This window comes from Felis catus, chromosome B1 (assembly GCF_018350175.1).
Source record: "Felis catus isolate Fca126 chromosome B1, F.catus_Fca126_mat1.0, whole genome shotgun sequence".
In the NCBI taxonomy this organism is placed as follows: Eukaryota; Metazoa; Chordata; class Mammalia; order Carnivora; family Felidae; genus Felis; species Felis catus.
In genome coordinates, this window is record NC_058371.1 from 153,079,937 (window position 1) to 153,106,159 (window position 26,223).

Genomic DNA, 26,223 nt, shown 5'->3' on the forward strand with positions numbered 1-26,223 from the left:
AGGATGATATTAGCGGTGGGTCTTTCATATATGGTTTTTATGATCTTGAGGTATGATCTTTCTATCCCTACTTTCTTAAGGGTTTTTATCGAGAAACGATGCTGTATTTTGTCAAATGCTTTCTCTGCATCTATTGAGGGGATCATGTGGTTCTTGTCCTTTCTTTTATTGATGTAATGAATCAATGTGATTGTTTTGAGGACATTGAACCAGCCCTGCATACCAGGTATAAATCACACTTGGTGCAAACCCTCCAAAACTTTAATCTGTATCTTATCTATTTCCTTCCATCTGGCTCCATAGTTAAGAAATCATACTCATAGTTTTTGGTTAGGCAGAATTTTAGCCCTTATGTTTTGTTTTGTATTTTTTGTTCCACAACATAATGACTGCTACCTTGAAGTCACCTAACTTTGAGAAACCATTTAAAGTTGGATCTTTGCATTCAGTCACGTTATTTAACAAAATGTTTCTTTGGCTTTTATTGTACCAAACTTTGTATTTTAATTCTTTGCTGTATCTAGATTTAGTTAACATTACCACCCTTGCAAATACCGTGAAGATCTGAATTACTTGTTTCCCTTTCATGTCTGCTTACAAACTGGTTGGTCCTTTTAGAACTCATCTTCCATAGGACTATCTTGCCAGGTACAACCAATAATAATCCAAAAACACTATGAATTTTAATTTTCCACTTTCTTCTTATATATCCACCAATTCAGTATGTATGTGGTTTACTTCCCAGGTTATGGGAGATGAGAGGGGTTTTAAGCAATATGTTATCACCACATAGCATGGACTGCCATCTTCCTAAACACTAAAACTTTCTAAACACTAAAACACTAAAACTTACTCTGCTGCCAATTTTCTGAATATTAAACCAATACCACACATTTTAGTCTTTGTTAGAAAAGTACTATAATTCAAGGTAAAAATAACATAACAAACCACGTGAAATTTTGGTTGTTATTCAAAATGAAATGTCATCATATATATATACACAGTCAAATAGGGAATTGCCAAGCACCTTTATATGGAGACTTAGGGACTCTTGTGTCTTCCTTCTTGTGGCATTTCCATCTTCCCAGGTCTCTTCTAGTCATATACTGGATATGTTGCTTTGATCTTGTCTATGGAAAAAGAGAGAAAGAAAAGAAGATGTATTGGCTTAGTCCAAGGTGATATACATCTCTTCTACCCAAGTTCACTGGAAAGAATTTGCGTAAATGTCATGGGGACTAGGAAATGTAATATTCTTATGCCTACAGTTAGAAAAAAAGATTTCTGAGCATCTTGTGTGTTCTGACCACATTACATAGAAGAAAAACACATGTGCATACAACACAAAATATCACCTCAATGTTTTCTCATCCTTTAACCAGTTGTCACATTAACTCTGAAGGAGTATTTTTCTGGAATAGATTATGCTTCCTCACCACCAATTTATATATTGAAGGCTTAAACTTCAATGTGACTATTTTGGAGATAGAATCTTAAAGAAATAATTAAGGTTGAATGAGGTCATAGGAGGCCCTAATCTAAGATGACTGATGTTCTTGTAAGAAAAGGAAGAGATACCAGGGATGTGTATGCCCAGAAAAAAGGCCATATAAAGACACAACAAGACAGCACTCTTGCAGGTCAAGGAGACAGGGCTTAGGAGAAATCAATTCTGATACCCTGATCTTGGATCCCTAGATTCCAGTACCGTGAGAAATAAATTTTTGTGGTTGAGTCAGTCTATGGTATTTTGTTGTGGCAGCCCTAGCGGACTAACACAAATATCATAACTTTTCATTTCTGTAAATGTCTTAAGTACTCCTCTGAATGTCAACATAAAAGTCCTTGACTGAGGTAAAAGGATATTATACACTCATTTTTCAAAATATCATGCTCACCTCTGGGTTCTTTATTATTTTTGGTATTATTAATAGAAATTAAATATATATGCTGTGAAGGTGCAATATATAAAGAAAAAATCCAAAGAAGAAAAGGACTTCTTAGTTGTCTGTCACTTATGAAATGAAGAAAAAGTCATGAGAACAGGGGCTTGTTAGAGTGAACACTTTGACTTTGGCTACATTGCATCCTGTGAGATGAACACGTAGAAGAGCTAAAAAAGACAGCAAAGTAAAACATACATAAAATCTAAAAATAGATTATTTGATTTTATTTAGGTATTTGCTTAGAGAGCACATATTTGTTTAGAGGCCAGTAAACTTCTATTCATGTAAAATCCCCTCTCTCAGGAGCCAATTGTAGAAGAGATGCTATACACAGAGGGGGTCATACATTCAAGTTCCTAGCATGATATCTTTCCCCTTAAAAATGGGGCTCTATAATAAATTCCTTGTTTAGAAAATAAAGCCTGATAGAAGATTTCAGTAAATCTACTACTTTTCAGTTGAGATGGTAACGAGGAATCAGAAAAATATTGAAAAACAAGTTTCCTCTGTGTATGCTCTGATATTGTCAGATTATGAATGCAATAGACCTTCCCATCGTACCATTTTTCATCCATGTGTATACCCATTCCCAGCTACATGGCTAAAGAGTAGATAATATGTTATACAGAATTTCTGACACTTGACAACCTTGATGCCCTTTAAGATAGAAGTGCCCAATACTTACAAATCAACACTGATAACTTCCAAGTTCATAAGTTGAATCATGCATGAGAGTCTTTAAATAATAAGTAAAATTTTGAACACTCATATGGTCTTAAATTAGGTTTTCTTACTGTATTATTTATATAACTGAAAACATAAATATAGCTGAAAAATTATACTTTAACAGAAAATAAAAATATCAAAAATTAGTACAAATGATGCAAAATACAACATTAAAAATATATGATATATGTTGTTGTGTTGAATAGAAAGTGACTCATTTTGTGGCTTATTTATCTAACATATACTAAGTAAAGAACAAACCATCCCTATATTACCCTTTTTAAATTACAATAATTTATTTATTAAAAAAAAATTATGCTATGGTATTTTTGGCCTTCACTCGGTCAAAACTAACATATGTCCCTAAATTACTTTGTAGTACTAAGTTATTTTCATGAAAATGATTTAATGAACATAACTGATTAAAAATGTCTTTTTTTAGGATTACCTTTTGAATAAAAGCAGAATTCTAGAGAAGCTAAACACATTGCTTGAGAAACACTGAACTCTGACCTTAACTTGGAATAAAGTAAGAAGCACCAGATGCCAAGATTCTTATATCATGACTTAAATGGTAAGGTGAAATCACATTAGAATTGATAATAAATACTATGATTTAGAAAAATAAGAAAATGTAATACATACTAACCAGATGAAAAGATACTGTTAATGATATTCAATTTTCATACCTCAATGAAACAAATATTTAAAACTGAGAATATACATTAAATACTTTCTCATTTTCCTTTTTCTTCATTGTTCACTGTTTTTTTTTTCCCCCAGAAAATTCTTCAAAAAAAAAAAAAAAAGTAAAAGCCAACTATTTACTTTAAAAGAGACTGTAACAAATAATTGAGCTGTTTTTCCTTCCAGGGGATAATGTTAACATTTTCATAATCTGCACATCTATAGCAGTTGGAATATATCTGTGAAAACTTTGTGACATTAAATTGTTTATGTAATCAGGGACAAGATGTTTAAGCAGATGAACTCTGGAAATGAATATGTAAACATGAGTTTGTTTGATTTCCAGCAGTCATGCACTACAGTGCCTGCCATTAACACTGCTTGAATATTGGGAATCCATCTAGTTAGATGTATCTCTAGTAAGTAAATTCACCTTCTTCTGTGATGGGTGTTTCTATCACATTATGAGATATAAACTCTGCATAATGATAGAAAAGAAAATTAAAAGTTATAGAGGACATATTTACACACAAATTAAGACATCATGTGAAAACTTTGTGAACAGTTTAATATAATAAAAATAGCAAGCACCAAGTTGTGTGTATAAAAACACAAAAGGGAAGCTAGAAAATAAACAGTATTCTTACATAAAAAATTATCTTAACCATCATGACTGGAATGACTAAATAATCTAAGTAATACGGGCTCATTTCAAAAAGAGTTTGGAAAAATGATATACAAATGCAATTGAATTATGGGATCTCATTTTTAAAAAAATCAAAGGAAATAGAAATTTCTCACTTATGTGTGCCATGACACCAATAGCAGGTGTTAGATTATTTTCATTGATGTAGAGAATAGTGATGTGTGACCCCTCAGTGAATTTATAAATAAATATTTTGTTAATTCTGTGATAGAATGAAACCATAAAATTTCAAGTTATTAATTAAATGTTAACAATTCTATCGTTAATGCCTAAATGAGTTTCTGACAGTAATATGTTCTCAGCAAATATTGTTATGTGCATTCTGTAGTGAATAAAAAAATACTTTAAAATTGAATTATTCAGTCTACTCAGAATTTGACTTTGTGGCTTAGAATGAGTAAAGAAAACATGTAACGAAAAATGACAAATATGAAAATATAAGATTACAGGGATATTCCATTAAACTCAGTGAAAATGAAAAGATCAGCCTTATCAAACACTTCAAAGTTATCAAAATATTTTATGCTTTACTGAGTTTTATATAAACTTATAAAAATGTATTATCAATGAGATTTACAAAAAACCCCACACAATTCATGGAAAAAAATAATCAAAATGCACCCAATTAATACGTAAGACAAAGCAATAAAAATTACTCCTGTATACTCTTATTGCATATAAAATTGGAGATGGAAATAAAAGTTAAAAATATGACCCTTACATATACCTTTAACAACTGGATAGAATCTCAAGTTATTGGAAACTCCAATGGACATCAAAAGGCACAACCTAAGCTTCAAGATGGTTAAAGCACACTGATTAAATAAAATGAACTCAATTTAATTGAGATAACAAACTAATATCTCTATTGTATTAAAGTAACTTTAGGTATAAGTGGTTTACTTTGTACTAACATTATCAAATTTTATAATCCTTTTGAAAAGTAGTGCTAAATCCTTGTATACTATCTCATAAAAGTAATGTAGCATTTTTGTTTTAAAAATTAAAAACAACTTGGGGAGCCTGGGTGGCCCAGTCGGTTGGGCAGCAGACTTCGGCTCAGGTCATGATCTCGCGGTCTTTGAATTGGAGCTCCTTGTTGGGCTCTGTGCTGAGCGCTCAGATCCTGGAGCCTGCTTCTGATTCTGTGTCTCCCTCTCTCCGCCCCTCCCCTGCTTGTTCTCTGTCTCTCCCTCTCAAAAATAATAAACATTAAAAAAATTTTTTTAATTAAAAACAACTTAAAATATAACTGAATTTGGTAATTAGAATTTACACTGGGTTCATCATGTAGTAGCTTATAATAAGATACCCAGGTATTTACATGTATTTTTTTATATTTTTGTATTTGTATAAGAATGCTTAGTTGATATAACAACTTGTTATATATTTCCTAATCCCCAAGTAAGCCAATGTATTTAGAAAATAAGTTAATGTCATCATATTAATTAGGGCATATTAAGTCAAGAACTGGATATAGTTTCAAGTGAACCAACATATTTAGTTAGATGTGTTGAGTTTTCAAATGTCGTAGCAATGTAATGTAACATTCAAACATATAAGGTTCGAATTAAAAAATCATGCAGAAATATTTGAATGATGAATGACTAAATCATATTTATACCTACTAGTAGTTCTTATAAAAAAGTCTCAAATGATGTATAAAAATGACAATTTTAAAATGTCACATTGCTTTGAATTTATATTTTTATTTGCATCTAATCTCTACTTTCTTACCTATCTGGTTGTAATGACAACTGATATCTCATTAATTATAATTAAGAAATCCAATTCAGAACAAATAAGAACATTTTAGGCACCATTTTTTTTTTCATATTTTCATCTCCATATTTATTGAAAATAACGTGTAACAGTAAGAGCAGTTTTGGAAATACTTGTTGAAACAAAAAGGGTGAAATAAAAAGGTTAGACTATAATATAAAAAGTTAAAATTACAAGATTAAAGTTATAAGTTAAAAGATAAAGATGAAAAAATTAGAAAGAAATGAGAAAATATTTCAATTTTAATTAATTAAGTTAATTAATTAAATATTTCAATTTAGTCTTGGTATAAAACATTATTTTTAGTCAGCAATGCCTCTAATACAACTGAAAGTACAGTCATACTGTGATTAAACTTATAAAAATGGTATGCATTGTTTATTATTTTATAATGCAGAATAATTTCAATAAAAATAAAGAAAATTTTTTCTAATTTACTTTTTTAATGGTTACTTTTTGAGAGAGAGAGAGAGAGAGAGAGAGAGAGAGAGAGACACACACACACACACACACACACACACACACACACAGAGCACAAGCACGGGAGGGAGCAGAGAGAAAGGGAGACACAGAATCCAAAGCAGGCTCCAGGCTCTGAGATACCAGCACAGGGCCCAATGTGGGGCCCTAACCCACAAGCCATGAGATCATGACCTGAGCTAAGTCAGACACTGAACTGACTGAGCCACCCAGACACCCCGCTAATTTCTTGCATAACTAGAATAATTCATAACTATAATAATTTGAAAATACAATTTTTACTGTTTAACAAAATGTGTCAATTTTAAGCATCAAGTAGACATAATTATAATTGAAACATAATAAGACTATACTTCTTAAACCAGGTAGTTACAAATTTAATTGAAATGATGATTGATCTAGTCTTTTACAAGTTCCTGGTTCCATTATCAGAACAACCTTAAAATGAGGGCCCGAAGGTGACAACTCATTTTCTTAAACAGTTTCCCTTGCTGTTATGTTTCTTGTGATCTTTTACTTTCCTTATCATCCATGGATTTTTAGTTCAGTCTATTATTTAAATTAGAGGGAAAATGACATACATTACACCAAAGATTCTATGCTTTAATGTTATAATCTAAGCAAAACAAAACAAAACAAACAAAAAATACTTCAAACAAACCAGCCAACTGTAACACTCTGGATGAAATATTACACTTTGGATGAAAACCTAACAGCAATAAACTTTTATTAAGTTGGAGCCTGTAATTATGGAACGTGGCTAGGAGAGGCCAATACTTGCAAAACCCTATCATGTACTTTTAGTGCATTTCTTCTATCCCCAATAGCACAGAGGGATATTTTAAAATTAAAATTGTATTAAAACAGCAAATTTAAAAACCTTGGAATATGAAATCTGAATAAAATATATTAACTTCCTTAGGCAAATACCTTGTATGTAATGGAAAGACCGTTCAACTATAGAGATTTTATGTCCACTAATATTAATTTTTAAAATTATGAATACTTTGTTGTATTCATTTTTAGTTACTACTAATAATAGGTACAACTAACACTGATTTTATTATTTTTATATGTCAGGTGTTATGCTGATAGGTTTATATATGTTAAAGGTTGCCATCAAATTCTCATGAAGGCAGTGTGTAACTACAGATCTAGTGAGAGGTGGAGCTGGCATTCACACCCAGATCTGTCTATCTTCAGAGCCAGTTCCCTCAACCACTACACTAAAGTGAATTGAAATATGAAGTAAACACATGCTTTCTAGGGCTGGTGTGCTGTAATAATAAAACAAATTAAGCTAAGTGTTACAGAAAGCATATTGAGTTGGCTAATGGCTACTGGGAAGACTCCTTGTTTTCTTTTTGTCAGGTTAATTCTATGTACTCTGTGTCCAAGGCCAAGTTCCCTGGAAACAATTCAGAGAAAGAGATTCACATACACAGTGTTTATTGGAGAGTACTCTGCAACAGTACTTAGGAAGGAGTGAAGAAAGCAGGATGAAACAGATAAGTTGAACTCTGAGATACGTAACTATACATAATATAGCATGGAGGGATCTTAAAAAATAAAAACAAAACAAAACATTGTGCTAAGGAAGAGAAACTAGACATAAAAGGTCCCATATTACATGATTCCGTTTATATGAAATGTCCAGAATAGAAAGTCCATAAAGACAGAAAGTAGATTAGTGATTTCCAGGGTCTGGGCATAAGGGAAAATGAGGAATAATTGCTAATCAGTGTGGAGTTTCTTTTATTAGTGATAATTTCCCAAAGTGGTGATGCATGCTAAACTCTTTGAATATACCTAAAGACTGATTTGTACACTTTAAAAGGATGGATTTTATGTCATGGTAATTATATCTTACTACCTGTTATAAAAAAAAGTCCTCACAACTCAAAAAGTAATGCAAAATATCTCTAAGAGCATTTAATAGCCATACTATGTAATAATTTTATCTTTCTAATCAGAGATTTTGCAATCTATTAAGACTTTCTGATTTCTGTTTAGGGTAAATAAGTGCCAAATTCTCATTAATTTTAGGTTGGCTCTATTTTTTGCTTATAGACTACCTGGCAATACTTATGTGATAATATATATCTAGTATGTCTTATATCATCATCAAGACCATTATTTAGAACCAGAGAAAAAACTACCCCAAAAAACAATAAAAACAAAACCCAAAAGTGAAACTGTAAAGAAACTTTACTCCTTGTAGTATTTTTTTTTTAAGAAAAGGAGAGGAATCCCGGAGAGATAAATTGATGAAGTTCCATCACTTATGATCATAAGTATGTATACACTGATATACACTGATATACTATCCTTCTTAGTGATTTTATAATAATGATACAGATTTTCATGTTTAATTTTAAAGACTCTTTGTTGTAGATGTGTGTGTGTGTGTGTGTGTGTGTGTGCGTGTGTGTGTGTTCCTTCAACTTAGCTTTCATTGTCCTTTTTAAGTATTGAATTTCCCAAATCTTTGTGGGAAGACTTTGTGGGAAAAATATTAAATAATTTTAATATTTGTTTAGTTGTTTTGTTAAGTCAAATTATGAATTAAATGTCAAAATTATTACTAAAATACTTCATTAAAATTAATAAACAATGTTTCTACAAGTTCTATTTTTAAATTGATATAAATCCAGATGTCATTAAAACACACGTAATACTTGATCATGATATATTGCATGTTTTATCATTTTAAGGCTTATTGAAAGAAAATCTTTTGAAAGAATTATTTGTATTCTAATTCAATAAACCTATGATCTATGTAACTAGATCAACCGTTACATAGAATAATATATTTTTTTATCATTAAAAAAATAGTGGTACACTGAAGTCTGCAACCATTAAATATTTAAATTCAGTAGATTTTTTATTGTAGAAAAACGTAAAACACTTTCTTTGTATAACTACAAGGTAAACAAGGCCTTAAATAACTAAGACCTAAAAATGCTATTCTATGCTATCCATTTAAATATAAGTTATATATTTTAACTCTGTTTAATTTCTTAACATTATTTTACAACTGAAATAATTATATTGGATATTTTTTCTATGCATAATAAAATAGAAAAGTCACTAAATCATTTGACAGTATTTTAGAATGCACCAAGAAACCTTTTTTTTTTAATGAAATGGTGTCAAATTCATGATTATTTGTCTATTATTCATGGTCCTTTTATAATACTGTAATTGTGGAAGGTAATCATTTACATTAAAAACAAACAGATTTAATTTTTATTTCAGAATTGTAGGTAGGAGTAAAGTGTTTAGACACAGTTTTTTTTTATTAATTTTTTAAATTTTTTTCTTAAATTTATTTTTGAGACAGAGACAGAGCGCGAACAGGGGAGGGGCAGAGAGAGAGGGAGACACAGAATCTGAAACAGGCTCCAGGCTCTGAGCTGTCAGCACAGAGCCCAACGCGGGGCTAGAACCCACGACCCATGAGATCATGACCTGAGCTGAAGTCGGACGCTTAACCGACTGAGCCAGCAAGGCGCCCGCCCCATAGACACAGTTTTAAAAGGGAGTAAAAAACTGCTTATGCTACTTCTCAAAAAAAGAACATTATCTATGCCCATCACAATAATATATTACTAAATGTGCTTTTAAAAAAAATATTTCTAATCATATTAACTAATTCTCTAGCTTCTTCAAGTGACATTAACTAAGCATTTTAATTGAGTATTCAAGTATTTTCATTTGACTTCGTAGGTCAATTCACATTTAAAACCTGACAATATAATAAGTTTTATAGCTGCAAACTTTTAAACCATGAGTCTTAAATACATTTTGATATTTTAATGTAAATTATGAATTCATTAGGTAATAATAAGATTTTATTTTGCATTAAGGTTGCTAGAAGGCTTGGTATAGTTTAGAATTTATATTACAAGATTTTCTTTTGAGTATTAAATTATGACATTAATATGGGATAATGGAATATTACCAGTTACTTTTTTATTTTGTACATACATACATAAAATGTATCATGTACATAATAATATGTCTAAGCAACCTTTTAACTATTAAGTACATGCAAATATATATACTTATAAATGTATATACTTATAAATATATACTTATAAATGTATACTTATAAATATACTTATAAAAGTATGTAAATATATATACTTATAAATATATATACTTATAAATGCAAGTATATATACTTATAAATAGAAGTATAAATATTTACTTATAAATGTATAAACATATATACTTATAAATGTATGCAAACATATATACTTATAAATGTATACTTATATATACTTATAAATGTAACATTCATTTTTTAAACATAGGTTTATATTTTAATAATAAATTATTTTACTATTATAAATTCACCTCCACCACATGGCCAAGTTATTTTATAAAACATACATATGTACCTATTGTATTGTTTAGGATAATAATGAAGTATGAAATAATAAGATCAAATGTTAATGCCTGTTTTCTCAGAGTATCTCTTTTTAAATGTTTTATTTATTTTTGAGGGGGGGAGAGAGAAAGAGAGAGGGAGAGAGAATGAGCAGGGAGGGGCAAAGAGAGAGGGGGACAGAGGATCTGAAATGGGCTCTGTGCTGATAGCAGAGAGCCAATGTGGGGCTGGAACTCACAAACTATGAATCATTACCTGAGCTGAAGTCAGACACTCAACTGACTGAGCCACCCAAGTGCCCTTCTCAGAGTATCCTTATTGGTATTTATTACCATATATTTTCACAACTTTCATTTATACTACTATTCTGAATTTTGTTGTTTTATAAGTTGAAAATCTGTTCATAGTTGAAAATCCCACAGAGTGGTTTAAATTGTTGTATTAATGCATTATTGAATGTTTCTCACTTAAAAATATGTTTACAAAATACTTGAATACATTTGTATTATTTATAATGTTAAAACTTTCTTTCATATTCCTACTTATGGTAAAATAAACACATGAGCATTCAAACATTTAGACATGTATAGATACTGACTTGCATATTTGTCTTAGTCATCTCGGGCTACCTTAACACGATACTAGACTGGGTGCCTTAAACAATTGCAATTTATTTTCTCTCAATTCTAGAGTTTGCATGTCTAAGATTAATGTCTCAGCAATGTCTATATCTGGTGAGGACTCTCCCTTTGGGTTGCCTTCTCCTTTCATCCCCTTATAACCCTTCCTTGGTGTTTAGGTCTTCAACATACAAATTTTGGGGAGACGTATTCAGTCTATAACTGCTGTTTTTTAAGACTCTTTCAAAAGTTTCTATCTGAAGTTATTTGATTTTTTAAATCTATATTAACACAATTTATGCAACAAAAATAACAGATACTGCTATTAATCTGTAAACAATACGGGTGCCTGGGTGGCTCAGTTGGTTGAGGGTCCGACTTCGGCTCAGGTCATGATCTCACGGTCTGTGAGTTCAAGCCCCGCGTTGGGCTCTGTGCTGACAGCTCAGAGCCTGGAGCCTGCTTCGGATTTGTGTCTCCCTGTCTCCTGCCCCTCCCCCGCTCATGCTCTGTCTCTCTCTCTCTGTCAAAAATAAATAAACATTAAAAAAATTTTAAAAAATCTGTAAACATTAAGCCAGTTGTAGTTTGAGGTCTACAAGCAAACATGCTTACACAGGGAGAAAAACTATTTACTCCATTAAATGTAACATAACTTTTTTGGAGGCAATAGTCATTCTATCCTTGCTCCATCCCACTTTGGCTTCATAGCAATCTATTATGTATGTGCCTACATAACAGCTATGTAGTGATTATCGCTATATATATATATATATATATATATATATATATATATATATATCCAGATTCTTAAAAGGAATCAAGCTCAGAGTCCGATATTTTCCCCCTTCCTTAAGCAGTACCTGAAATATTTTTCCCCAAAGAATAACCTAGAACAACAGGAACTCAGAAGACCTATAACCTTTTACTGAGTAAATCCCAGGAGTTAAGGCATTTTCCTTATTATATTAACATTTCTTAACATGACCAACAAACAAACAAACAAAATATGTATATTATGTATGTCTTATATATTAGGTATTATATTTGAAAAATAATTGGCATATATTTATAATAGTTTATTTAGAAAAAAGAAAATGCATTTTCATCATTTCTTTTTCCTTTTTGTTTTTATATGTCTTCTTTCGAAAATCAAATACCTTAAATACAAAATATGTGTTCAATCCATTTACTCTCTCATTTTATAACAAACTCACAATATGTAAAATGTCTCTTTATAATTACCATAAAATCTAATTTAATGGGGAAATGACAGAACAATTCAAATTATGATAGGAGAAATGTAATTGTATTGTTAAGATTAAGTATATCTAGTAAAGTGGAACATAAGTTGTTTATTCTATACTAACCAAAGGGTTATAAATTAGGTGTGACACATAAAGGAAGGAATTTCAAATTTTGGTGCCAACTATTATTCAGACATAAAAGAAAATTAGTCAAAACAGAAAGCACGTAAATGTTATTGACAAATATGACTTTGATGTAAAAAGATAGTCAAGAAAGATAATTGTGAGTTTTATGTTGAATTTATTGAAAATTATGCTAATTGCTATATATAGATATAATGGTTAAATTGGAGGATATGAGCTGGAAGTATAAATTATGGAATATTTCTCAGGCTAAATGAATGAATCCACACTTACATGTGAGGGTAACTGTTCGAATGCAATACTAAAATGAAAGGGATATATGTATGCATAGATGAATGTTAAAGTAGTTTTAGGTACACTAAGATTTTATGTATTGATTATCAATACATCACATGGATGAGAAAGATATATGAAAAACTACATTTGGATATGAATATGTCCATGATCACTTGGAATTGTTTTTTATCCTGAAACCCTGATTTCTCGACTAACACACATACCATAGACTATCTCTTGAAGGCAGAGATTTAAGATATGAAGAAACTCCACAAAAATTAAGGATCTGTGTAGGGGTAAGTAGATGGGACTTATGTGGAAAGAGAAATGTCTGTTCATGAAATGGCAGGGGAGTGGGGAAGTGAGTTTTCTAGGATAGAGTTAGGTAGAGTATAGATGCAAAAGGTTGTTTCCCTAGGTACACATTTATGTAAAACTCCTGGGGAATTTATAAGCAAGGCAATAGCTGTTAGTATACATTATGGGTGTAGATTTGCTATATTCCATGAGAGAAAATGTTCTGAAGATTTTTAAAAGGTAGTGGACTTAGGAACAAAATAAAAACAGTTGTATTGATTACATTGCATATTCCTTTGTGCAGCCGGCTCAACAGCAGTATGAGTGCTATTAAAATACAGTTATAAGTAAGGATGATTTAGGTTTGGAGATTGGCAGAGTGGCTCTAACAGAGAGTTATATATAGACCAAAGTTTCTATATCTATAAAATGTATTTTTTTATGTTTATTTATTTATTTTGAGAGGTGAGGGTGGATAGAGAGAGAGGGAGAGAATCCCAAGCAGGCTCTTCACTGACAGTGTGGAGCCCAATGTGGGGCTTGATCCCAGGAGATTATGATCTGAGCTGAAATCAGGAGTCAGTCTCCTAACTGACTGAGTCACCCAGGTGCCACTATAAAATATAGTTTTTAAAGTATCAACTTGAAGCTCCATGGACTTGGGTACCTCAGCTCTGCAGTTTACTCTTGTATCTTTAGGTCTAGCAGGATACCTTGAACAGAATGAGACTCTCCATATTTGCTGAATGAATACATGCATTAATGAATAAATAGGGTCTGATGAGAGTTAACTAAAGCAATTCACCATAGGTTCTAGGATTGTGAGTGTTATATAAGCTGAATTTTATAAGTGCAGTGAAGTCTCTATGAATATTTCACTTAGAATTAACAATAGAAGTACATGAGAACACTTCTATAAAATAAGCATGATAAATCTATTACTTGATATAAAAAAATCTGAAATAGAATATTATAATTTCCCTCAGTTTTAGCATCATACATATGCCTAAAGTAAGTATTTATTGCATGAATAACATATTAATATAGGAAAACCTTAATCCTCATTAAAAATATTAAATACACATTGGTGGACATTTTAAAACTATAAGCTATCCACATGTCACATAACATGTTAATTTTTTTAAAAAATAATTTCTTATTCATAAATATCACATTATATTTCATTCGAAATTATATGTTACAAGTATAGCAAGCCTATCTCCCCAAATGGCACAAATTGAGGTTGTAAGACATCAAAGACTATCAGGTATTTTGATTAATGTATCAGTTTAACCAGGTGGGAGAACACATAGAAATATATATAACCACATTAATTTTATTTTCTAAGCCTAGAGAAGGATTAGGATTATATTTAGAAATAAAATTCTGAAAATGAAGTGTGATTGTGTGATTTAGAATGTTGCTAAAACCCATGTAGTAAATAAGATTTTGGAAGCATTCTAAAATAATATGAAAGAGCTTTATAAACATTAATTGTTATAGCAATACATTCACTCCATAGGCATAATTACAGGTTTGTCACCTTTACTCTTGTGCCTGATGTGGAAATAGTGGAAATCTATAATTAATAACTTGGTTAACACAGTAGGATGGCAATGTGTTTCTCCCTATGAATGTGATACAATCAGGATGTCGATGTGGAAGCTATGCCAAAAGCTTTCTGAAGGCAATCAGCCTTATCTGACACCAAGATATAACCAATTGCCTGATGTTTAAACTGATGCCCTGTAGTAAATATGGCACTGAACAAAAATTCTCAGGGTTTCAGAAATTATTTTCCAGACAAATTAGCATATCATCAATTCAGAAGTGGAAATCCACTCCATGACACCAAATTAGAGAACTAATAGGAAGCATAGAAAAATAAAGTTCTAAAAAAATCCAAGAAGTAATTTAGAGGACATAGTGGTTAACAGCTGTGGAAGCAGGTGCAAAGCATGCATAACTAACAAAGTTGAAAAAAAAAAAAACCTATTAAAAGATTAAAATGCATACCTTTAACCAAAGTACAGAATTCAAATATAGAAGGGCACCACATATTAAAGCCATTAACCTTTTTCAAAATTGTAAAGCATGTGAACTTGATCTTCTAGGGATTTTCCACTTGCCCTTCATCATTCTAAATGCACATGCATTAAATACATTTAATGGTTGCTGATATTTTAGAGAGCCAGTGATTAGTGTTTCTTCCTCCCCTACCCAAATTCAGAATCAGAGAGAAACAGACAACCAGAAACCTCTGATACAGGGAACACTGTGGGCTGGAAACCAGAGCAGGGTGATGTCCTTTCTACTGGTAAATCTGGAAAGATGTGTTCAAAAGAGATGGGTGGAGCATGTACAATTGCTTAATGCAAAACTCATTCACTTGGGAAATTGCTTCTTCTCCTAAGGTAAGGAATGAATAACAGGGGCACAGATAAAAGTGGAATTTTCCAAGTTTACTTCATCTGGTTCCTACTCGGCAAGAATAATCTTTAAAAAGGAAAGGATAAGAAGTTATACTACATTACAAATTACATCTTAAAACTTAAATGTTGTCACTTCTAGTTTTTGTATTTCTATTTTAAGCAATTTCTCTTTTTTTTAAGTTTTTTTAAATTTTTTTTTTGAGGGAGAGCAGGGAAGGGCAGAGAGAGAGATTGAGAGAGAGAGAGACAGAGACAGAGACAGAGACAGAGACAGAGAATCCCAAACGCTCTGCGCTGTCAGAGCAGAGCCCTACATGGGACTCAAACTCACTGCAAGATCATGACCTGAGCTGAAACCAAGAGCTGAACACTTAACTGACTGAGCTGCCCAAGTGTCCCTACTTTAAGCAATTTCTTATTCATAATAGACTTTGGATTGCATTACAAAAGATAAATCAGTCCAATGATTCTTCTTTCTCTCCTCCCTCTTTCCTTTCCTTAACTCCTCTTCCATTACTTCTTTCTCAGTGAAATTCACCAGCACAGTTCAATTATGCCTACGAAACTGCAATCTGTAGTTCACGTTTTAAGTATTATGGAAACTTTTTAAAAGTTACATAATCACATGAAGGAAGATGCTATATGAATATCACGGTAGGCAGAATGTTAAACTGATACCCAGTGGCCCAAACCTTTATTGCCATATTTTACAAATCACTCCCTTTTGGAGGTGGGCAAGACCTTTGAATATGATGAGCTATTACTCCCATGAGCAGTTACCAATAGTTGCTTTGAGTAAATCGAAAGTGATATTATCCTGGGTGAGAAAGATTATCAGATGAGCCCTTAAAGAAAGTGAAGTATCAGATGATTTCACCTGACCTGGTCTTGAGGAAACGACCTACCACATTGTAAGAGATCTTATGGAGAGGATCATGTGGCAATGATCGGTTGCCAACCTCCGAGCCAAGAGTATCTCTGGCCAATAACTAGGAAAATGAAAGAAAGAAAGAAAGAAAGAAAGAAAGAAAGAAAGAAAGAAAGAAAGAAAGAAAGAAAGAAAGAAAGAAAGAAAGAAAGAAAGAAAGAGGGAATGGAGGAAAGAAAAAAGGAAGAAAGAAAAGAAAGAAAACAGAGAGAGAGAGAGACTTCCTATCACAACCACAAAGAACTGAACTCTGCCAACAAGTGAGCTTGAAAGGTGACCTTCAGCCTCTGATCAGTTTGCAGATCTGGCCAAGAACCTAGCTAAAGTTGGGTGAGACCCTGAGCAGTGGACCTAGTGATCTCCATCTATAACTCTGACCTATGGAACCTGTGAGACAATAAATATATGTTTTTTGAAATCAGTAAATTTTTGGTAATTTGATACACAAGAAGATAAAAGGAACAAATATTTTCATGTTACAAAATATACTGCTATCAAATATTCTAGAAAAGTAAGTATAATAAAATTTGAGTCTGTCTATTATTTTAAGGTAATTACTGAGAGCCATAATTTCAAGGTAGAACCAGACTTTGAGATGGAGTTTTTCATGCCAAAAGTTTGTTGGGAATTGCTCTTGAAAACTACACTGATGAGAAAGTAAGAAAGCAAATCAGAGAGAGAGAAATTGAACTGTGATACAATTCGCAAGAAAGGCCTCAGCTAATACCATGGAAAGTTCTGGAGCTGGGAGGTCCTTCAAAGTTGCCTAAATTAAGATAAGGAATCTGGGACTTCATACCTACACATCCACCAGTCATTAGATTTGATATGATCCTGGGGAGGGTGATGTTTAAGACCTGAAGCTTTTAATTTTGATGAAATTCAACTTACCAACATATTCTTTTTGGGTCACATTCTTTCCTTTGGATGAAGCTGGTTACTGAAAAGCGATTCATATGTGGACATTTACCAGTCTACACTCCCAGAAAGAATGCTTTGTATACAGGGAGAGTTCTCATCTGCAATGCAGAATGAGACCTGGGCTCTGTGGTCTCTGAAGTGGGAGAACTGAAGAGAGATGTTCACTCTTCTGGAGCTGGAATTGTGAAGTCAAGGGGATTGAACGCTCTGAGTGAGCAGCTTCAATAGAGTATCGCTGAATGTCCCCATAACTCTTACCCTGACAGCTGTTCAAAACAAGCAAGAAGTAAATGATGAAAACCCTTCTTCTTAGAATATTTCTCCACTGACAAATCTTAGCATTGTGTTCCACGCAAAGGAACAATGATTAAAATCTCTATCTCCAGTATTTCTGTATCTTCTCAGGTTAAGTGTCTGCTCAAATCTTTTGTCAATTTTTAATTTGGATATTTGTTTTCTTATAATTGAGTTTTGAAAGTTCTTTATATATGAGTCCTTTATCTGATATATGTTTTACAAATATTTTCTTCCAGTTTATGACTTGACTTTTAATCTTTAACAATGTCTTTTGAAGACATGAAGGTTTTAATTTTGATGAAGTGCAACTTATCAACATATTCTTTTTGGATCACGTTCATTGCTATCAAAAGAAAGTAATCTTTGCTTAACCCATAGTTATAGAATTTTTCTTATATATTTTATTCTAGAAATTTAATAGTTTTAGATTTTATAATTTTATCTTTCATCTATTTTGAACTTTTTCATATATTGTAAGGTATCCATTGAAGTCTATTATTTGAATATAGATATCCAATTGTTCCAACATCATTTTTTGAAAAGGACACTTTTTTCCTCCAATAATTGTATTTGTATCTTTATGAAATATCAGTTGTCCCTATATGTGTAGGTCTATTCCTAGATTCATGTTCCATTTCTTTATTTATGTCAATATCACACTCTTTTTAATACTGGAACTTTATAATAAATCATAAAATCTTGTATGGTTGTGCTCCAATATTATTTATCTTTTTCGAATTTGTTTTGGCTACTTAAGCCCTTTACATTTACACACGATTTTTATTAAGATACAATTAACATGTACTATTATATTAGTTTCAAGTGTACAACATAATTATTTGGTATTTGCATATGCTGTGAAATGATCACCACAATAAGCCTTATTAATATCTGTCTTCATACATAGTTACACAAATGTTTTCTCTTTTAATAAGAACTTTTAAGACCCAAACTCTTAGTAGCTTTAAAGTATGAAATACTATTATTAACCATAGTCACCATGTTGTATATTGGATTCCAGACACTTATTTTATAGCTGGAAGTTTATACCTTTTAACTTCCTTCACTCATTTCACCCACCTCCCAACCCATATCTCTGGCAACTGCCAATAAGTTCTCTGTATTTATGAGTTCTCTGTATTATGGTATTTGTTTTCCTCTGTCTCACTTATTTCACTTAGCATAATGTGCTCAAGTTCCACTCAAGTCACAAATGGCAAGATTTCCTTCTTTAATATGGCTGAATAATATTCAATTATATATCATTTCTTTCTTATCTGTTGATGGACACTTAAATTGTTTCCATATCTTGCCTTGGCTATTGTAAATAATGCTGCAACAATCATGGGAGTACAAACGTTGTTTTGAGTATTTTTATATTCTCTGGATAAATACCTAAAGGTAGAATTGCTGCATCATACAGTCTTCTTATTTTTAATTTTTTGAGGAACGTCTTTACTATTTTCCATAGTGGCATTCCTACCAACAGTGCAAATTTTCCCTTTTCTCCACATCCTAGCCAAACTTATTTCTTGTGTTTTTGATAAGTCATTCTAATGGAATGATAATAGCCATTCTTTTTTAAAAAAAATTTTAAATGTTTATTTATTTTTTGAGAGAGAGAGACAGAGTGTGAGTGGGGGAGGGACAGAGAATGAGAGGGAGACAGAGAATCCAAAGTAGGCTCCAGGCTCTGAGCTGTCAGCACAGAGTCCGACATGGGGCTCGAATCCACAAGCTGTGAGATCATGACCTGAGCCGAAGTCAGACACTTAACTGACTGAGCCACCCAGGTGCCCCTGCCATTCTTTTTGAAAATAGTCAGGTATGAGGTGATCCTGGGAGAACAGAGAGAGAGGGATTTATGCTGGAATGGTGGAATTGTTTAACAACAATAAAAGACATCTCACAAGAATGGTTAAGTCAGATGGCTTTTATTTTATCCTTCATTATGATGTTGGCTCACCAGAGAAGCGAAGACATAAGTAAAAGCGCGCGCGCGCGCACACACACACACACACACACACACACACGCCTTTGCCATTAACAGGCATAATTACAAAATCTTTTCCCTTCCCTTAAACATGAGGTATGGTGAATATCCTAAAATAACGTTTTTCTATCTGATTCCTAGGACAGTAGTGTCTCATTTCTCAGGGTATGTTGGCAGGTTACCTTTGAGCATAAATAAGGCCATTGTTACCATATTTTTTATCTTTTTTAGCTTTTTTTTTTATTACTTATTTTGGGAGACAGAGAGAGACAGAGCATGGGTGGGGGAGGGACAGACAGAGAGGGAAACACAGAATCTGAAGTAGGCTCCAGGCTCTGAGCTGTCAGCACAGAGCCCGACGTGGGGCTTGAACTCATGAGCTGTGAGATCACGACCTGAGCCAAAGCTGGATGCTCAACTGACCGAGCCACCCAGGTGCCCCAAATACATAAACTTTAAAATAATACATACAATAAAAAGTTATCATTTATTTACTATAGGATTTGTCATATTTTTAATATACTAATTTGAACTGACAATATCTAGAAAGGTAAAAATAATAACTTGTCAATTTTATGGGCAATGGAAGCATTTTGAAAGAGAACTATTAACATTATGATAGACACAGTATGATGCTGAACACAGTTTGAAAATCCTTTTGTTGGAGGCTAAACAGCTTTATAGACCTTACAAATAGTTGTAGCTCTGACATTGTCACATAATTTTAATCAATAATAATTCTTATATTGCTGATAATTGGAAGCAAGTTTTTTCTGGGTCAAGTTATTTTGGTTGATTAGAAGATTAAAGCACTAATGACATGTAGGTGTGTGAAATCAACTGCTAAAGAAAATAGCAAAAAACTCAAATGTTTTTTTTGTTGTTGTTAAACATGATTCAAAATGAAATTGTATGCTGTTGTCTATAATAATATTAACTAAGCAATTAATTCTATATGTATAAACAGCTATTACTTATCACGCCTTTCAATATTACTTCAGTTTTACTTTTTCTCCTCAAGTTGCTTTTTTTAAATGACTGATAACAGTACATTCATATATAAATATATGAATATGTAAATATATATTTTATATCATATAGAAATGTATAATATAAATATACCATTTATATATAAGATGTACTTTTACCCATAGGGAGATTTTTCTATATATGAACAAAAAATTTTCAGGTCTTTCATAACAAAGCACACCCACACATGTAAAATTAATGATAATTAGATTTGACATGTATGATATTGCATACGATAAATACTAATAAACTCATCCAGGTACTACTACATATTTTTTTAAAAGATTAAGGAAATAAGTTATAGACATCACATTGATAGTGTTAGTAATGTCCATATACTACAGAATAATTCAAAGCACATAGAATGTTTACTTCTTTAGGCATATAGTGTTGATTCTCAGACCACCAGGGCAAATGGAATTTGATGTGTATATATTTAAGTAATATTTATTTAGCCAATCCCTGCTGCTTTGACCTAAAAAGAAACAAGCACTTTTTCATCTCATCTCCAAACATATCATCCTTCTTATACCTGCTGTACAGTATTCTCTATTTTTTATTTTTAGTTTCTTTTTATAAAATCAAGGCTTCAATTTTCACTCTGGAGTCTACATTTCTTTCAAGATCTCATTATTGCAATTATTGTTTTTCTCTCATATGTGATCAATTTCTATTTCTATTAAATCATTCCTATAGCATACTAATGAGATCTAAAATTCAATCTCAAAATATATCTTCATCTATCCAACTATGTATCTCTTTATACATACATTCCAAACTTCAATCCATACCCCTTTTCAGCTATAAACTCACAGAAAAAATTTTTAAAAAGCATATCTTATAGTAAGTCACTCTGCATCCTCACATCACTACCTCCCTAAATAACTTCCAGTACCTTCAGTCCCAATACAACACTGAAACCGTTCTTGATCATCACCAAAGACCTCTATATTACAGTTCTGCCAAAGTAGGCCTACACATAATTTGTATCATACTTTGCTAGCTCATACCACGTTTTTAAAAAGTGAAGTTTTATTGGCAACATTTAAAGATTAAGACATCACAGGGTGCCTGGGTGGCTCAGTTGGTTAAGCGTCCGACTTGGACTCAGGTCATGATCTCACAGTTCATGGGTTCGAGCCCCGCGTCGGGCTCTCTGCTGACAGCTCAGAGCCTGGAGCCTGCTTTGGATTCTATGTCTCCTTCTCTCTCTGCCCCTTCCCTGTTCACGCTCTGTCTCTGTCTCAAGAATAAATAAATATTAAAAAAAATTAAAGATTAAGACATCACAATTATTATCCCTAGAAGATATGTCAATGTCAGGGTATGCCTAGAAACAGTGTCCTAGAAGTGAAAAGCCCCTATAACCTGAGCAAAGGACATTCTAGCTCACTTGAGTCCTTTGACTCCCTGAGACCGTAAATATTGTCATTTGCTATTTCTATTTCTTTTATTATTTTTTGGAGGGGGTAGGGGGCATAAAAATAACTACATTTATCATCTCATAGTTTCTCTATTTCAGTGTGCTCTTTTCCTGATTGATTGATTGATTGATTGATATTTTACTTAATTATTTATCTTGAAAGAGAGAAGGAAGAGTGCAAGCAAGGGAGGGGTAGAGACAGCAGGAGAGAGAGAATCCCAAGCAGGCTCCATGCTGGCAGCACAGAACCCAATACGGGGCTCGATTTCAGGAAATGTGAGATCATGACCTAAGCCAAAATCAATAATGAGATGTTTAACCACTTGAGCCACCATGGAGTCCCCTTTATTTATTTAAAAACATTTAGGAAGTATTGACATACAAAAAAAGCTTTACATATTTAATGTAGACGTTATGATGAATTTAAGGATATGAATACACCTATGAAACTGTCACCATATACAATGCCTTAAACTTAACCATAACCTCTAGAAGTTTCCTTCCCTCCTCTTTTTTAAGAACATTTAATATATGATCATCTTAAATTTTTAAGGATACAGTATAGTATTGTTAATTATATGCACTATGCTGTACAGTAGATCTCTTGGACTTATTTATCTTTCATAAATAAAACTACATACCCTTTGATCAATGTCTCTGATTCCCCATCCCCAAACCTTGGTCATCTCTACTCTCCTCTTTGCTTCAATGAGTTTGACTATTTTAGATTCCTGATAGAAGTGGGATCATGTAGTATCTGTCTATGTTTGGTTTATTACACTTAGCATAATGCCTTCCAAGTCCATCTACATTGTAGCAAATGACAGGATTTCCTTCTTTTGCAAGGATGACTAATATTCTAGCATATGTCTACACACATTATCTACATGTTTTCGTTACCCATTCATCCATCAATTAACATTTCGGTTGTTTCCACATCTTGACTACTGTGAATAATCCTCAATGAACATGAAAGTACAAATATCTCTATCAGATCCCAATTTCAATTCTTTTGTATAAGTATTCAGAACTGGGACTTCTGGATCACATGGTAGTTCTATTTTTAATTTTGAGGAACGTCCATATTATCTTTCATAATGACTACACCATTTTGCAGTCATATCAACAGTGTATGAAGGTTCCCTTTTCTCCACATTCTCCTCAAAGCTTATTATATATGACTCATCTTCTTAATAATAGCCATATTAACAGGTGTGAGGTGATATCTTCCAATGGTTTTGACTTGCATTTCCCTCATCGTTAGTGATGTGGAGCACCTTTCCATATACTTGTTGGAATTTTGTATGTCTTCTTTGGAGAAATGTCTATAAAAGTCCTTTGCTCATTTTTAATTTGAGTTTTTGGGTTTTTTTGATAGTGAGTTATAAAAGTTCCCTATATATGTTGGATATTAACCCCATATCAGATATATGATTTGCGAATAGTTTTCTCATTCCATAGTTTGCCTTACATTTGTTGATTATTTCCTTTGCTGTGCAGCAGCCTTTCAGCTTGATCTAGTCTCATTTGTCTGTCTGTGTTTTTCTTACCTGTGCTTTTGGTGTCACATTTAAGAATTCACTGGCAAGGCCAATATCAAGAATTATTTTTCTAGTATGTTTTCTTTTAGTTCTACGGTTTCAATTCTTTGTCCGAAGTGATGCTGCCTCAAAAATAAGTTTGGAAGTGCTCCCTCTGTATATTTTTGGAAGCTTTTAAAAAAAGAATTGTTATTATTATTTTTAAATGTTTGGTAGAATTCACCTTGATTTTTATTTGTTGGGAGGTTTTCCATTAATGATTCTATCTCCTTGATTATAACTGCAATGTTCAAGCTTTCTTCTTGGTTCAGTCTTGGTGAATTGTGTTTCTAGGAACTTATCCAATTCATATAGGTTGTCCAATTTGTTGATATATAATAACCCTTTATGATGTTTTCAAAATTTCTGTGGCATGAGTTGTAATGTCTCCCTTTTCATTTCTGGTTTTATTTATTTGAGACTTTGCTCCTTTTTTTTTAGTAAGTTTAAGTATTTTTTAAAAATTTTATCTTTAACAAATCACATCAATTTTGCTTTTCTATTTTTATTTTTAATTTATTTCTGCTCTAAATCTTAAAATTTCATTTCTTCTGCTAACTTAGAGCTTCATTTTTTTCCCTGTTTGTTGAGGTTGTTGATTTGAGAGCTTTCTCTCTTTTGTGAGGTCATTATCTATTGCTATAAACTTCCCCCTTACTACTTTTGCTGCATCCTATACGTTTTGGTATGCTGTGTTTTTGTTTTAATTTTTCTCAAGGTACTTCCTTTTATTTTTAATATTTTTTAACATTTATTTATTTTTGAGAGACATGGAGAGACAGAGCATGAGCAGGGGAGGGGGAGAGAGAGGGCGAGACACAGAATCCAAGCAGGCTCCAGACTGAGATGTCAGCACAGAGTCCAACGTGGGGCTTGAATCCACGAACTGAGAGATTATGCCCTGAGCCGAAGTCGGACACTTAACTGACTGAGCCACCCTGGTGCCCCTCTCAAGGTACTTTCTAATTTCTTCCTTGATTTTTTCTTGAACCAAAAAGTTGTTAAAAATATGTTGTTTAATTTTAATGTGTTTGTGAATACCTGTCTTCCTCACAATCATTTATATCTTGTTTCATTCCATTATGTGTAGTTCACTGAGCCTCTTTAAGAGAATTGTTTTGAATTCTTCTTTGGGCCTTCATAGATCCCCATCTCTTTAAGATCAGTGGCTAGAGATTTATTAGCTTCCTTTGGAGGTGTCATGTTTTCCTGTTTCTTCCTAATCCTTGCATTCTTGCCTTATTTCTGCACATTTGAAGATCTCTTCCAGTCTGACAGGCTGGCTTTGGCAAAGGAAAGATTTCACCAGTCAGATGTTGGATGAGGTTACTGAGAGGACATAAGTACCCACTGACCTATGACCTAGACCCCAGCAATCAGAGGCTCCTCGCCCCTTCCCCATCCTTGGAATGTGCATTCCCCTTGCCTTCCCATAATGACACAGCCTTGAGATGACAATGTGCTGTTGTGACCATCTGGATGGTGTATGTGACAGATCCCACTGAAGGCCTTTATATAACCTTTAAAATTCTGTTGAAGAGCAGTGGAGATCTACTCATCTTGTGACTGCCCAAGACACACCTCATAAGTAATTTCCCTTGCTTATTAAAATTGCCACCTATCAATCTGGAATGGCCTGCCTCTTTCCTCATTCTCTCTAGTCTTCATATGCAAGGTCAGCCTCAGATTTCACCTGGGAAGCTGCTGAGGGAGCTCACTAACACTTGGCTAGACCAGATAAATAGGTCTTAGGAAAAACAAAACAAAACAAAACAAAACAAACATTTATGGGGGAAATCCCGAGTTGGCCATTGACCTTTATGTGTGGAGGGGTGATCCATATGTTAGATACTTGTGTATCATGTTAGTATGGGGATGCTCCCAAGTCAGTGGCTGGTTTGATGCATATTGGACTGAAGCAAAGAGGGGAACAAATAGCTGACACAGTGTTCTGGCCCCTGCTGTGGTCAGTTTGGCCACTGATGTCCAATTAGAGGCTGAAGTTCAAATTAGAAATTTGAAAGAAGAGCTGAGTTAGAGTAGAACATGTGGCTCTCCACTACTCTGCTAGCTTTGGGTCTAATAGATAAGGTGGGAGAATAGAATTATAATATAAATTGGAGACCTTAGCATGCTGTTTTGCAAAGGTAGGAGGGTGCAAATTGCCTTGGATTAAGTTCCAAGCGCTTTGACAAAGCCCGATTAGAACCCTAAGAGGTGGAATCCCTGGGGGATTTAGAAGAGCAAAGAGAAGGATGTTGTGATAATTGACAGTGAAATAGATGAAATTTCATGGGACCATGCCATCCAACT

At 32.9% G+C, this 26,223-nt stretch overlaps 1 long non-coding RNA gene across 1 annotated transcript in view; it reads right to left on the reverse strand.

Annotated features, from left to right (window-relative positions):
• Positions 1 to 947: 947 nt before the first annotated feature.
• The window catches only part of LOC109499139, a 29,811-nt gene continuing 4,535 nt past the window's right edge, over positions 948 to 26,223 (reverse strand). The window contains exon 2 of the long non-coding RNA XR_002156296.3: positions 948 to 1,130. This is a non-coding gene — a long non-coding RNA (uncharacterized LOC109499139). The remainder of the gene's footprint in view (positions 1,131 to 26,223) is intronic.